Genomic DNA, 14,003 nt, shown 5'->3' with positions numbered 1-14,003 from the left:
TCAATAATTTGCCGACAGTATTTTGGGCAATTCCAAGTCCCCCTTAATTCAAAGTTGCTCGATATTACTTGCATAAAAACAATTTTGACCAATTTGGCAACCCAAGACAGATTAAGATCGATTTTTTTGTACCCAGTCCAAACGTAAGTTAAGCATCCACTCCCCCATATGAAATATGACTTTGGCGCACCTTGCAAGGTCAAATATGTTGCACCCCGCGCATCATGTTAACTATTGATTTTCCACCCTTCCCCGGGTTTAATTAGGTCAATTTTGCACCCATTATGAAAAATTCGAGACATTTGACTTCCTCCTGCTCGTACGCACGGGCGTCCGTCGATATAACACATAATATTTTTATGAAAATATGCACCCTTTTTCTTAAAAGTTGATGGAGAGGGGGAAAAATTAATTGTATCAAGTCGGGGTATTCAGTAATGAGTACAGGAGAAACTATATTTCACTGATTTTTATGATTCATCCCATTTGATTAACTCATCTATTCGTGTTTTGGGGCTAATCTTTCCCTTACGCATTGCTTTTTGGCAGAAGTTCTATGGAAAATGCACCTTTTTTCACACAAAGACACTCTGCACTGTAAAAAATATTGGGCAAAATTTTAACCAGCACGAGGGTAATTATGTATCCAACCAATTTTGGGCAGTATTTTACACAATGCGGGAAGCATATTGTCCAGTATGGTTAAAAAATAAGCAGAAATTACTTTAGAATGAGCAAATTTTCATCACACTGGATAAATAATAATGCCCAAAAGAAATGCCCAATGTTGGTTGGATACATAATTACCATCATGGAGCATTTTTACCCAATATTTTTAAGAGTGTGTATTCATTCCCCCATTGCTCGAGAATGAATAGGCAGTGAACGGCGGGGTGAAAGATTTATTAAAGAATGGAATGTATATTTTATGAAAATGAATACCACTTCCCCATTGGATGTTATCTTCAATACGTGTTTTTAAGATGAAGTTAGTTGTCGAATAGGCTCTCCTGGCATTTGAGGTCTCTATCGGTGACGTCACTCAGGATCGTCATGCCTGAACCATCGGACAGGCAGGGGTCGCAATGGTAGTATGATTTATGCATTATGCACTCGATATATACAATAATCTTGTCCTCCCGTACAAATGAATGTGAAACTCATATAATTTTCATGAGATCATTCAACAGGAGTACTGTAGTACACATTTCTTTGTTATAAGTGAATTAAAGTCCCTCCAGTGAGTTTGATCACCCCTATTGTGAAAATGTATCCCCCCTAAGTTGTAACACAGTCAGCTCTTTGCAATCAGGGTCACTCCGTGACCTGTGTGTGCGTTCAAGAGTTGTACACGATTTTCTGTCTCATTTAGGCAGAAATCTTTCATAATGCCAAGGGGAAACATTAATATGGCGCCCGAGGTAAAACATCAAATGGGCACCTGACAGGTCGAACAAGAATTTGGCACCCCACAAGTTTGGCGCACCCTTAATTCAGGTCAATATGGCGCCCCCAGTGAAACATGAATTTGCCCCCCCCCCCCATCCATGTGAAACATGACTTTGGCGCCATTTCTCCATGGAAAAAATAAATTAAGCGTCAAACATCATATTGGCGCCCCTGACTTTCTAAGGTAAGTTTGGCGCCACCTTATTTCAGGTAAATATGCCCCCCCCCGTGGAAGAGAGCATGAATTTGGCGCCCCTCCCTCCATAATTATGAGACATGAGTTTGGCGCCCAATATGAATTTGTGCGTCCAAACATCAAACTGGGTCCGCGATGATCGAGCATCGATTCGGCGCCCCCCTGAATTTGGTGTCCACCTCCATGTGAAAAATGAGTTTGGCACCCGGCCTCTCCCGGGTAAAACATCAAATTGGCGACCCGAATGTCGAACCCCAATTCGTCGGCCCTTGGTCGAACTACAAGTCGAAGCATCTTTTCTTACTTCCCTTCCTAACTCTTTTCCCATCATCTTTCCTATTTTTCATTTTTTTCTTTCCCCTCTTTCCCCTTTTCCGTTCTCAATTTCTCCCTTTCACCCCACTTTTCGCCTACCTGGGGGCCGGGGCCAAGAAATTAAGCCCTCCCCCCTAATATGCGTTTGCTGATGACTTCAAATGTGCATCATCTTAAATAGCGAGTCTAGCTTTGCTAGTGCTTCCACAACTTAAAACTGAAACTTGTTTGAACTTCAAAAATTCCTAGATTTGGTTAAAGGCCCTTGAATTGATGTTTTAAATCAAAGTGGCTATATTTTTAGTTTGTAGTATTGTAGCGTAACGAGCCAAAGTTTAAAGCGACTCATGCAGACAAGTCGTAGGCCTATGGGGCATTTTTAAAAAACTGTCATAGATTTTAAAACACATTATTCAAAAAATGACATATTTCCCCTTTCTCCATTCCTTTTTCTTCCTTTTTCTTGTTATTTGTATTATTATCTAATTATTTATTTTTTTGTTGGGGGGGGGGGGGGAGAAGGAGGCCATCCCCCATCCCCCTATACCACACAGGTGTGTTGTGTGGTAGAAACCTGAATTTTCTTTTCAGTATTCCGACCTGAAAATGGAAATTGTTAATGTTAATGGGCCCGAATTCACAATGGAGGTTTAAACCCCGAGGGGTTTAAACCCCCTCCTAGGTTTTTGGTCCATGGTTTAAACCCCGAGGGGGTTTAAACCCCCTCTCTGTTTCACGAACGATGGTTTCTTTAGTCCATGGTTTAAAATAAAACCATGGTTTAAACCATGGTTTTATTTCAGACCACGGTTCTGAACATGCTCAGTAGAGCGTATGTTGTCTGCTAAGGTCTTTGCTGACCACGGCAAACAGGGTTAGAAAATCCAAAGTCTGGGGTTTAAACTACCGAAATTTGCAATCTCAGTCGATTAAATGAAATGAAATTACATTAAAAACTTATTCATTTTTGGATTAATGGAATTGTATTGTACATCTGCTATTTTTAGATACATCACAAAATGCAATAAAAATGAAAATTTGTCTCAACCATTGCGGTCGTCTGCGCGTCGACGATAATCTCATCTCGGTCCCATCCGTAAACATCGATGTCATGTTTTTAATCATTGAATAAATTTCATTCGGCTAAAAATAAAATGACAACAACCAGATGTAATATGAGGATTACCCGATGACACTTGAAGTATGAATATAATTACTTCATCAGTTTCAAGAATAAGTAGTATCTTATCTGATCGCTTTCTCATAATACTTACATTTTTGGTGGTAAGCGGCATTTAATATGAAAATCAGCTGTTGATTTTGCATGTCTACGATATCGATCGCTTAGCTTAGCTGAGCTGAGAGTTAACAACGCGCATGCCCGTACAGTCTTCCGGCAACCAATATTCTAAAAGTATGAATTTTCTAATGCTTTTTCAGTATAAAAACAACAATCATAACAAAGATTGTCGATCAGCTGTTCTTACTTCATAATCAAAATTGCAAAACGACCTTTGAATCCAGTTCCATCGCCAAAAACATCAAAAAATTTAAATTGAAATGTAAATTATAGAAAGAACACGTCCCCAAAATTTTCTGAAGTAAACTTTATCCTCCAATTTGTTTTTTTTTTCCTTTCTTAAAATTGAGACCGCCCTCATTTATTCCCTAAATCTTGACTTTATTTTGTTAATGGTAATCAAAAGTGCATCCCATAAGTCTAGCACGCATAAAAATAAATATTTGTGGATCGCTGAAACATTGGCGGAAATCCCTACTCAAAATATGTTAGGTCTTTTAGGATGGTGAAAATACAAAATCATTCAAAATCGAAATAAAACATGTATTTGGGACGAGATGACCCGACTTCTGGAGAGATAACCTTTTTTGGGGGTGGGTAGTTGTAGCTAGAATTAGAAGTTTATTCAATTCCCAAAATATTTTAGAGGTTTTATTTCGCATATATATTTTCTGAATATTTTTTATCAAAATAAATTATTCTAATTTCTGTTTCTCATTTCAATTTGAAACTTTTCTCAATAGTTAAACAATATTGAAGTGAAAGTGATGAACTGCTCTTTCTCGTTCTCATAACCTTTCTCTTGTTCCCGCTCATTTTCTTTCAATCTCTCTCATACACACTAGCGTACCTACGGGGGGGGGGCAGACTGCCCCCCTGACGACTCACAACCAATGCAAGGGACCTATTCTGCCCCCCCTGACGATTTTTTTTTTCGCTTGTCCATTTTTTTCTGGTACGAAATCCTTTTGTGATTATATACCCTTTTTGTCAATTTTTTTGAAGACGATTTTGCCCCCCCCCTGTGGAAATTCGTAGGTACGCTACTGCACACACATTCACCATTCTACTCCCTTTTTCTCTCCCTCGCCTCCTCCCCCTTGCTCTTTCGGAAATACATAAATGTATTTAAATGGAAATATAAGCATTACAAATTGGCATTCTAAAAGAAGTTCTTGAGCTCTTGGTCACAACCATTCTTAACCAACTTTTCCCCACACATTTCTCTATAAAATATATTCATAAAAATCTCGTGTTATGAATTTCATTATCTTTTTACAGCGACAAACCAACACTAACATCAACTTTCCAGGAAGTCTCCAAGGTCCATCAACAGAATACCTGTAATAAGAAGCATCTTAAACTGAAGCAGTTTAAATATTTTAAAGTTATCTACTTTTTATTTGAATATTTCAAGGCGGTGTACATAGAGAAATCATGAAAATTTCAACATTCAAGCATATAATTATTTCCTGTTTTAATGATTGTACAACAAAATACCTTGGCAAAAAATATAATGGAAATATTTTGAAATGTCAAATTCATTAGAGTGTACATTCTAAAGGCATATAATATTCTCAGTACATGTAATGTATTAATCCAATAAATAATGTTTCTCCCCCCCCAAAAAAAAAAAAAATTATATATACATTGCAGGTCATGTATAGATCAAGTTCCAGTAACCCAGTAACACCTAGCAAAGCCAGTGCATCTACTTTGACTTCACACCTTCACGCTTATTTTTTGTAACTGTGTTGACATTAACATACATTAAATTTTATTTTTTAAATTGATTTGTTTTTATTAATTCTCCAATGAATTTATTTTCATACATACCAAATTCTGTTAATAAGTTAGGTTAGATCAATTATGCATTTAATTTTGTTGAAAATCTATGTAAATATCAAGCATTCCCAGAATTAAACAATCATCTTCCTTCAATCATTTCCCTTAACCATGGAATACAGCAACTTCAAATCCAGCACTGCCTCAAGTTACACCACCCAAACACCCAAGTGCATCTACTCTGGTTTCGTTTTCCCATTCTAGGTGTATATTTCTGACAATATATCTGACTTCCCCCCCCCAATAATATATACATGTATACGGGGGTACTTTTAACAAAAGTGCGGAATACAATTTTCCTGTTAGTGAAAATCCTTTTAAGCAAGCACTATGAAATTGCATTCTTAATCCTTATTGTAATACATTTGAAACTACTCTTGCATATAAGAACTTTAAATATAACCTAATCAAACATCCTGACCCCCCCCCCCCCACTTCAAATCCATCATTGACTGAAGACATATTTCAATAAATCAACCGTATAAAGAACATCTATCTTTTAAATATTTCATGAAACGAAAATACGTTTAATGATCTATTGAAATAAACAGTTCTTTAATTAGGAAATGCATCCTCACAAAATGAAAGGTCATTCTTTCTTCTTTTTTATGCTGGTTGTAATTAATACACAAATAATAATTGCAAATGTGGAAACTCCATGTCAAGTTTAAGCTATTTTGAATAACAGCTATCTCACATAGTGGACCTCTCAAAATACTTCCCAAATCATAAAATAATTACATTATCAAGAGTATTCATCACTTTTCTTCAAAAATAATAAAACCCTCCCAACTGAGATGAATGTGACACATTGCTGAAATTCATAAACCTGCAAAAGAACAGAAGTTCATTTCTTTCACCACGAGGACAAATTCATTTCTGTCTGAGGTATCAAGGAAACATTCCCGTACTGATAGCACTTCTTCCAAATCGCAGTCCTCTTCAATGTAATTTAGTATCATTAAAATTACAATGCCTTTTTTTCCTTTTTCCATTCACCCTTTCTGTCAGAATATCTCGTTGGCCAGACTCATAAATCAGATGTAGTTGAAAAAGATGTTAAATACTGTAACAAATTAAACACGATCCCCAAATCAAGTACATGTATATGTAATTACAAGATCATGTTAATTGGATGCACAATACACTGGTACACACCAAATAATCTGAATATACTACAGATATGAAGTAAGGTATTTAGAGGTGAAGAGGGATTTATAAAACTGAACTGGGAGTGAATCATTTGAAGTATGAAAAGGGCTTCAATATATGTATGTTACCAGATTCAAGCAATTCAATAAACTGTGCACTGAATATTGTATACTTCTGAAAAGAATGCATTGCATTGTTGTCTGTTTTAAATAATTTTTGATAATAAAGTCTTTAATGTTTTCAAAATTCAATTCATGGTTCCAAGAACAATCAGAAAACAAACCAATGTACATCGGTGTCAGAAGCTGATCCTATCAAGTAGAGAGTTACCAGTAGGTTAAACAACATTCATCTTTGACAACCTGATTCATATTATGTGTTTCACAACTGCCCTGTTACTATATGTTATGTACTTAAATGCATTTCAATATTGAATTTTAACCCTGCAGCAATACCACAAACCATCGTTCTACAAAATGGAATTTGAATCACCCATCTCACGGGAAAAAGAATCATCTGTCAGAAGAGTTTGAGCTGGTAGAAGTGCATGCCGTTAGAATTGAAGTTCAATGGAAGAAACATGATCTCGACTTTATAAAGAGTACAAGAGGAGAGTGAAAGAACACGATCTGAAATTGAAAGAGCATGAAATGAGATTGAAAGAGCACGATATGATCTTGAAGGAGCATGAACTACGAATTGACGTTTTCAATAAAGAAAGAGAGGTTGCTGAAGCTAAGCTGCTGGAATCACAGGGTTATACCAATTAATTCATTAACAAATAAACAAGTAAAGTATTCTTCATAAATTTGAATGAACTCTGTGTTTCTATGTTCTTAATTCTTTTGCCATTGTTATAGGCATTCCTCTCCACTTGAAGTTGGAAGGTGTATATAGGAAGCATACATGCATGGCCCAATCCCCCCCCCCCGGCTCTTGATGTAGACATGTGTCCCATCAATCATCAATTGCACCTTTCACTCCTGGAAATCTAACAGTTAAATAGAACTGTCTCTGAGTTGTTTCAACTTCTTCTCTTGTCGTAGGAATCTTCATGTATTGCCTCTTCCTTCTTGCTATAGCTTCCGACACATTGATGACTGCGATATTGCTGCCTCATCACCATGCATCTTTTAAAATGATCCTGTAAAATAAAAACAACCCATATGGTTGATGGGTGAGGTGATTGTTTTGAGGTAATTTAAAATATTTCATTGAAGCACATACATGTACAGATGTTAAACAATGAATATTCATCTTGTACAAATATCATACAATTTTCTCCAATATATTTTAATAAGTGGAATGCCTCTGGCAGTCTCGCCATCATTATGCGATTCAATATAGCAGCAGTGCTGACTTCAAAAACAACTATTGAATATTTTGTTTTGCCCAATGCTTTAATGACTTTTTACCTTGAAGTTTTGCACATCTTTTGATTAAAAAAAATTGGGTTGTACAGTAACCGAACAATGTACCATCAATTTTTAATTTCAGCCAAGTCGACACTAGTGAATTATATTTGTGACATAAATTGAGGAAACAGAATTGAAATTCATAGATAAGTGAAATAGAAGCTTTTTGTGTGATATATGAATGAATTTTGCATAAATTAACATAATTCTTTAGTCAAAATTTCAAAAGTCTGTGTGGAAATTTGGGGACCCTCATGTACATGTAGCTCTACCAGATGGATGAAAAAAAATTCAAAATTGGTCTACAAATACAGAAGCATTTTTGTGATTATGAATTTTGCATAAATTAGCATGAATAAATTTTGCATAAATTAACATAATTTTATACTCAAAATTTCAAAATTTTGTGTACAAGTTTGGTGAACCTCATGAAGCTCTACCACGGGTTAATGGCAAAATTTATAACTCTAACTTGACATAACAGTTGTAAAAGCAGAGCCTCACTACTGCTGTGGTAGTTTTGGAATTTCTAAAGTATGTAATTCATAGGTACTTGACTGTTTGCTGAAAAGATACTCTTTTTTATGTGCTCCTTCTCTGATTTCTAGATATTGTCATCAGCTTTATCTGGAGTTCTCAGATCTCAGTCATTTAGTCATCTGGAGTTCTCAAATCTTAGTCATTTAGATTTACAGTGCCAAGAAACATTCAACAATCGTTTATGAAAAATTAAGTTACTCACCCACTGCATAAAAATGGAGAGTTGTCAACACCTGCAAATAAACAGGAAGTTGATCAATCCTCTGTGTGTTCCTCTTCATTTCGGCTTCCAGCATATTGATGACAGTATCTTTTGACAGTCGATACTGATCTTGAGATGGCCCATCCTTGTACGATTTCAATGGATTTTTAGCATCGCGTAGCCCACAATGTCTTTGGAAAGGTAGCTGTATGCAGAAGAGTTGAATATTATTTTTAATTCTTTTATTTTGTGATCTTTATAATCATTCCAAACTGTACATGTGTATGTAGATTTGATCTGCCAACATAATTACTGCAATCTTAATTTACTTCCTGAAATTAACAAAAACTACATTCAAGCCATTTCATTTTTTCAGTCTAAATATTTCATTTTCGATATCTCATCAAATCATTTCAATTATACTTTTGAACACATTAAAACAATGTAAATCAAAGTAATAATCATACCTCTTAGTAATTTAAGGTTGTGAAGAAGATGGAGATAATCCATAGAGACCTACACTTATGGTACCTCTGATGCCGATGTAATTCTGTGAAACAATGGTCAAATTAAAAAAAAGGTAAATTTTTCATTAAAAAAACATTCATTGCACTGTTAAAAAAAATAAAAGAAGTTCCTGCAGCAGAGTCTCGAGAACACCTGTAATCTTACCGAATTGCGTAATAATCATTCTGTAAATTCATAAAACAAGAATTTTTCTGCAATTTAACAGAACAGGTCTGTTTAAAAAGGGGGAAAAGGGTGTTTTATTCACGGAAATTTGTAAGATTCCATACATCAAATACCAATTTCCTGTAAGATTACGGAATTCGGTAAGATTACGCAATTCGGTAAGATTACAGGTGTTCTCGAGACTCTGCTGCAGGAACTTCTTCTATTTTTTCTAACAGTGTGGTTTATCACTTTTTAAATGCAAATCTCATAGTGAACACAGTGAATGATTAATGAATAAAAAAAAAAACATTGCAAATTGTTTTTGAAACTGTGAATATGCCTTTAAAAATAAGGTCTCTAGGCCTAACTTAACTTAAATCTGTTTTTTTTGGGGGGGGGGGTGGTGGGCTCTATTTTCTCTATTTGCAACTGAAAAGACTTTAGACCAAACTTTGAGTAATCAACTCTTTAATATTCCTACAGCCTCAAAAATTGGCCTGTGCCAAAAGCAAAAAGGTAGGTCTCGATCTACAAATGTATATTTTGAAATGCAATTTAGACTTTTTAGGAAGTTTAGTCAAGACTCAAGGCAAATTCGAATCAAAATCAAATTGAAAAAAAAAAAATCTTTCTGAGTTTCTCCTCTTAAAATGCACCAAATAGTACAAAAGTTATATAGATTTAGATATTTCATTTTTAACCTGACATTTACAAATTAAGATATAGATGGCATAATAATATAAATATCCTTGTAAAGCTCATAAAACAATTAAGCCCGGCCCGCTGCTGAGCACCTTCATTCAATTCGTTCAACAACAGAGCGTCAAAATATCCCAACACTTAAATGCACGGATGGGACTGTGGCAATACACACGCGACGATAAAGTGCATCGTCTGGTCTTGTCAATACCAAAACCTCGTTCGCAATCATGAAAAACAACAAAACCAATTTCATATAACTGCTTAAAACGTATCAATATATTCCAGAGAAGGAAAGCGGGAATTTATTTTACGAATTCAAAGAAGAATACTTACGAATTTCTAATCAAGAAGACCGCTTGACAGGTCCAGGACCGCAAGAAAATTTTTCTTCGCTTCACGGATTTTTCACAAACTCCTCAAGTGCGCATGCTCGTAAAATTAAACCATGTTTTAAACCACATCTAAGAGCAGACTAAAAAATAAGACGTTTCATGACGTTTTTGACGCATTTAAACCCCCTCGGGGTTTAAACCTCTTTCGTGAAACGTAAATAAAAAACCCAGCTCGGGGTTTAAACCGGGAGGGGGTTTAAAACCACCAAAAACCAGGAGCTAGGTTTTTCGTGAATTCGGGCCAATACGTCTTATAATAATAGCATGCTTACTTAATTTTTACTAATCGATCAATCCAGTGTAAAACGGGAGTTGATATAATTACTATGCTGAGGGATTTTAAGGACTGTACAGGGACCCACGCAGAATAACATGAGAGCGGAGTGCTAGCTGAAAATTTATGATATCCAGCACCATAATCATGATATGTACGCTTCTACGGTTTCGTTAGTCTGACATCCAGTCTTTTATAAGGTCAAAATTGCAAGTTTCGTCATAGCTAGGCCTATTCATTTCATTTTATTTTGAATTTCTTTATAATATCTTAATATTTTTTAATTCTACTCTCCTTTCCTTGGATATTCATTGATTTTTTTCATCTTTTCTTGCAATCCCTTGAATTTTCAAAATTCCTAGTGGTGTAAAGAATTTCTTCTTGTTCTCACAATCAGTATCTCTACTGTAGACTTAACCAACTCAAACTATTCACTTGAAACTCGAAAATGAGACTTGAAACTCGAAACTTTGACTCGATACTCGAAATTTTGACTCGATACTCGAAATGTTGACTTGATACTTGAAATTTTGGCCAGATACTCGGAATGTTGACTTGATGCTCGAAATGTTGACTTGATGCTCGAAATGTTGACTTGATACTCGAAATTTAGACTTGAGACTCGGAGTTTAGACTTGAAACTCGACCCTTAAACTTGAAACTCGAAATTTGGACTTGATACTCGAACTTTAGACTTGAAACTCGAAATTTTGGCTTGATACTCGAAAATTAGAATTGAAACTCGAAACTCGAATGATACAAATTCTCCTTTTTTGAAAGTATATTTTTCAAGCCATCTGACGATTTTTCGTGATGAGAATGTATAATTCGTTCCAATAAAATGGAATCAAAGTCATATACATGTATGGCATGTGACTTTTAAAAGTGATAATTTTTCCTCCTTACGGTACTCACTAAATAGTCTAGGAGATAGAGTCACCGAATTCCCCACCGAATTTTTGGTGGGGAAGGTTTGACAGGCTTATCCGGGCCTAAATTGTGTGCTGATTCCAAAAATGTCAGACTTATTGATCGTACTCACGACATTTTGGCCAACTTTTGACCGAAAATGAAAATTTTGACCACTCTTTAGAAAATGGTCCCTTTACAGAATGATTTTGTACCCACATCCAATTAAAAGGGTCTCTTCTGAGTAGTAATGCACCCAGATTCTAGATAAAGTGGTTACATGTCAAATCACTATAGATTTGGTAATTTTGGCCACGTTTTGATCAAAAATGACAATTTTCATGATTTGTTTGTCCGAAATGTCTTACAACCATTGATCAGAACTACGATTGGATGTCTTTAAAAATCCACATTTATTCAAAATGTGCGCTAGATCATAACAATCAACCTCGTGTAATTTATTCTGTCAGTTTTGACGTATGAGGGTCATTTTGGGTACTTTAGACAAAACTGACCATTCGCTCAGTTTTGCATAATTAACTGTGCAAATCGGCAGGAATTTGAGGTCTTTGGCTTGTTTATGTTCTTCCCTTAGAAAATGAGAATGTTATCTTGTGTGGAATTTTATGCTGATTCCAAATATGTCAGTCATAATTACCCCATTCAACAGCTTATGGTCATTTTGACCAATTATGGCCCTCAAAACGACCAATAACATCAGTTCAATTCCGGGGTTCAATTTATCTAAAAATACTTCAATATTAACATGATCGTTACAGGGGTGTGCTGTGAACCCAAGTGTTGGTGTATTAAGCCTTTAAACATGTTAAATTGAACATCTCAAAAGTATTTTGAACTCATGTAACTTATTCCAATAATTTCCATCAGTTTTGACCTATGGGGGTCATTTTGTGTACTTTATATATTTTTAATACTGACCAGTCGCGCAGTTTTACCAAGGAGATATCACAATCTCCTCGGTTTTACATAATAAACTGTGCAAATACATAGGAATTTAAGGTCATCGGCGTGTTTTATCTCCTTCCCTTATAAAATGGGAATGCACTCAAAGCTACATCTTGTGTAGGTTCTTATGCTGATTCCAAATATATCAATGCAAATGACCCTATTTAACAGCTTGTAGTCATTTTGGCCACTTTGGCCCTCAAATTGACCAACAATATAGGTTCAATTTATCAAAAAATACTTCAAATGTTACCAGAATAGTAACAATTATGTGATGTGGCACCTAACATTGGTGAAATAATCTTGTGAATTGAACATCTCAAAGTATTTGACCTCATGTAACTGCCTTATGAGGCATGATAAACTTTGTAAATAGGTGGGGATTTGAGGCCTTTAACGTATATTTTCTTCTATGGAAATGCATTTAAAAGTCAATCTCGTGTAGAATGATATGCTGACTCCAAATATATTAGTATTAACTACACTATTTAACAGCTCATGGTCATTTTGGCCACTTTTTGCCCCCCAAAATGACCAATCTCATCTGTTCAATACTTCAATTTTTCAAAAAAATACTTTGGATGTTACTACAATTCTTTAAAAGGGTGTGCTGTGACACATATCACTGGTGTATGAATCCTTTAAATTGAGCATGCAAAAAGTATTTTGACCACCTCGGTCATTTTGGCCACATTGACCACAACCCAATGTGTATCCTAATTAAGCCTATATCGAACATGGCGAGGAGACAATTCAGGATTGCGTTAATATTAGCATAACATATTCGTAAATGTGAAGAGTTTGAAAGTTATGGGGTGAAAATCAATGTAATGATTCCATATAAGCCAGAGGTGTCGGAACCAGGGTTGGGTATTGGTATAGCAGAGAGTATATTGGTGGACTGATGACAAGATATGCTACATGATGTAGCATATAGAGCGCCTTGAGCTTGGCATGAGTCAAACCGAAAGTAGCTCGACGCAACAGTGAGGTCATAGAATCATGATTGTAATCACGAACGATATCGTTCATTCGAACATTTTGGTACGTGATTCTGCAGAAAAGTCTTTCCAAACTCCCCTTTTTTCGTGTTTCATGTTTGTGATTCTAATCATGATTATATTCAATTTCGACTAAACGCTATCGTGATTCTGCAGAATCATGATTTGTATCATGATTCAGATCATGATTCTAGGGTAAAAAAGTGGCGGATAAACGCACCCTTAGCTTGGTATTTGGAGCAATTTTTACTCAAGGTGAGCTTGTAGTATTTCCAATCAAAAGGGATTGAGCGCATTTGCATAATTGTTCCACAGTCATTTTTATTTACTGCTGAAGTTATGCATTGTATAAATAGTCAAAATTACCAAAATGGTCATAACATTTTGATTGCGTACTGTGAGTAATATTATATTGAAATCAATAAGCATTTTGTCACTTATTATAATTGATATAATACATCTTTTTAACAACACAGAGCAACAACATTTAAATCCTTTTTGGTACATCCAAATGTCATGGTGGGGACCAAAAGTGACCAAAATGAACACTAGCTCATAAAAGGTCATTATCATGATTAAGACTGATCATTGAGTTAATCTACTTTATAAAGTTTAGGGTTATGTCCTAACATTGAATGATGCTAAATGTCTCTTTCCAGAATTTGCTGTC

The 14,003-nt window shown here is 35.4% G+C and overlaps 1 long non-coding RNA gene across 1 annotated transcript; it reads right to left on the bottom strand.

The window, feature by feature from the left end:
- Positions 1 to 5,762: 5,762 nt before the first annotated feature.
- On the bottom strand, positions 5,763 to 9,007 carry LOC121416483. The gene is made up of 3 exons (XR_005970184.1): positions 8,882 to 9,007; positions 8,415 to 8,619; positions 5,763 to 7,401 (listed from the first exon to the last, which is right to left on the bottom strand). It is a non-coding gene; the product is annotated as an uncharacterized LOC121416483 (long non-coding RNA).
- Positions 9,008 to 14,003: the final 4,996 nt, after the last annotated feature.

Source organism: Lytechinus variegatus, chromosome 6 (assembly GCF_018143015.1).
Source record: "Lytechinus variegatus isolate NC3 chromosome 6, Lvar_3.0, whole genome shotgun sequence".
Taxonomy (NCBI): Eukaryota; Metazoa; Echinodermata; class Echinoidea; order Temnopleuroida; family Toxopneustidae; genus Lytechinus; species Lytechinus variegatus.
Note: the sequence above shows the minus strand (reverse complement) of the source record. Positions and strands in the feature narration are given on the sequence as shown.